The sequence below is a fragment of the Rhagoletis zephyria genome, unplaced genomic scaffold, assembly GCF_001687245.7.
Source record: "Rhagoletis zephyria isolate East Lansing unplaced genomic scaffold, Rhagoletis_zephyria_1.1 Rzeph_scaffold_00788, whole genome shotgun sequence".
In the NCBI taxonomy this organism is placed as follows: domain Eukaryota; kingdom Metazoa; phylum Arthropoda; class Insecta; order Diptera; family Tephritidae; genus Rhagoletis; species Rhagoletis zephyria.
In genome coordinates, this window is record NW_016157872.1 from 71,770 (window position 1) to 74,745 (window position 2,976).

The following is a 2,976-nucleotide window of genomic DNA, read 5'->3' on the forward strand; positions in this document are numbered from 1 at the left end:
TCCCATGACCAATTGATACATTTTGTATACACAACTCCATACCAAGTTCCAGTATTCTTCCACAAACACTTCCAGGGATATGTGGCAAGAAAAAGTAAATTTGTACTGGAAGTGCCACGCCCCTTTTTCTTATAACCTAAGGTTCTTCCATGAATTTAGAATTGATTTTACATACCCCAGTACCAAGTCCCAGTACTCTACCATGAACACCTCTAGAGATAAGCAGTATAAAACAGTAAATTTGTACGGCAGGAACCATGTCCCTTTTTCGAATAACGCAAATTTTTCTCCATGAGTATAGAATTAATTTTGTATACACATCTCGATGCCAAGTTCCAGTCCTCTGCAATAAACACCTCCAGAGATATGCAGCATAGAAAAATCAATTTGCATGGGAATAGCCACACCACCTTTTCCAATAACTCTCATTTTTCTCCATGAGTATGGTATTAGTTTCACATACATACACACATATGTATTTCCATACCAAGCTTGAGTGCTTTACCCCAAACATTTGAAGAGGTATGCAATATGAAACTTTCAGTCAGTATGGGAGGTGCTACGCCTCTTTTCCAAAAACGTCTATTTTTCTCCGTGAATATGAACATGATTTCACACAGTGTTGGCAAACTGTTAATCTGATTAAAATTAACGATTAAAACGTTAATCGCGTTTGACGATTAAAATTAATTAGTCGTAATCAACTGTACGATTAATGATAACATTTTTTTAATCGTTAATCGCTGGCAGCGATTATGTTTAATTAATTTAAAACATTAATCGTTAATCCAATTAAAAATAAAATCTGATTAATTTGTCTAGTTTGTCCGAGTTTGAAACCAAACACCAGTTATAGTAATTATTTTGTGTTTTACGTTATAAAAAGCACATAATATAAAAAAATTATAAATATTGTTATTCGTAATACATAAACTGGGAACTTTTACAAACCTAGTTTGTAAAACGTTTGTTGGTATATATCTCAATGAAAATGCACACCAAATTGCTTAGATTGATGAGCAAAAACGATAGCCATACCGGATTAACTTGCTTTGTGTGCACAGGGAAATTCCAGCATAACTTAATTAATCACCAAACCTACTGGATCAAATTAAGAGTGAATGATTAAAAATTAATTTTTTAATCGCGGTTACGATTAACTGTTTAGTCAGATTAAAATTAATCATGATTAGCTGTAATCAGATTGAATTTAATCGAATTAACTAACTGATTAAAACATCAATCGATTAATGTCAACATTGCTTTCACATACATATCACTATACCAAGTTTCAGTTCTCCCCCACAAATACTTCCAGAGATATGTATGTAATATCAAAATTCCAATTCGTACGGGAGGGGCCTTAAGTTACCGGACTTACTTTCAGCGTAGTAAGTGTACTAAATTTCGTTCTGATCGGAAAACCGGTTAAGGAAGTAGCCTATTTTTCAATCCAGGTCATAAACCATCTTTGAGCAAAATTTCATTTTCAAACAGGTGACAATTCTTAAAAAAGTAGCCTATTTTCCAGTCTAGGTAATAAGCAATCTGTGTGCAAACTTTCATGGAAATCAGTTCAGTCATTTACGCGTATTAATTTTATTAATCTTTCCTAATACGTGATAACTCTTAAAATAGCAGCCTATTTTCCAACATACGTCATAAGCTATCTGTGCGTAATGTCATGCAAATCTGTTCAGTCGTTTCCGCGTATTAATTTAATTAAAACTTTTTCAACAGGTGGCAACTCTTCCAAAAAATAGCCTTTTTTCCACTGTAGGTCATAAGCTATCTGCTTGCAAAATTTCATGCAAATCCGTTCAGACTTGTCCGCGTATTAATTTAATTTAACTTTTTAGCAGGTGGTAACTCTTAAAAAAAGTAGCCTATTTTCCAACTTAGCTCATAAGCTATCTGTGCGAAAACTTCCATGCAAATCCATTCTGTCGTTCCCGCGTATTAAATAAATTAAACTTTTTTAACAGGTGGCAACTCTTAAAAAAATAGCCTATTAACCAATCTGGCACATAAGCTATTTCATGCAAATCCGTTCAGACTTGTCCGCGTATTAATTTAATTTAACTTTTTAGCAGGTGGTAACTCTTAAAAAAAGTAGCCTATTTTCCAACTTAGCTCATAAGCTATCTGTGCGAAAACTTCCATGCAAATCCATTCTGTCGTTCCCGCGTATTAAATAAATTAAACTTTTTTAACAGGTGGCAACTCTTAAAAAAATAGCCTATTAACCAATCTGGCCCATAAGCTATTTCATGCAAATCCGTTCAGTCGTTTCCGCGTGATGATTTCCCACACATCCAAACATACAAACTTTCACATTTATAATATTAGTAAGATTGATAGTTACAATATTCATAAATGAAGATACTAGAATCATTACACTGTACAGCACTCCGCTCGGTATTGGACCAAACCAATATTTTTTAAGAGATTGAGTCATAGGTAAAAAAGTAATTTTTCCGTTTTTCGAAGTTAGCCTCCGAAATCGAGATATGGGCCTTCGAAGTTCGAAATAGGATCTGTAGTAAAAAATTATTTTTTATTATTATATATTTGTTATAAGGGGGCAATTTTGTACGCCCAAGTATGGTAGACATTTTTTCTAATATATAAAAATCTCGTGTCACGATGTTAGTGGTCGCACTCCTCCTAAATGGCTTGACCGATCTTTATGAAATTTTTTGTGTATATATGGTAGGTATGAGAATCGGATGTAAAGTAAATTTCATACCGCTAGGTGCAGGGGGCGTGGCACCTCCTATACAAACTAAATTTTTGATATTGCATACCTCTGGAAGTGTTCATGGTAGAGTACTCGAACATGGTATGGAGATATGTGAAATCAATCCCATACTCTTAGAGAAAATTTAGACTATTTGAAAAGTTGGCCTTGCGCCTTTCAAACGCACTTTAAGTATTACGTATATTTGCATGCATATATTTAAGACGGCAATGGAA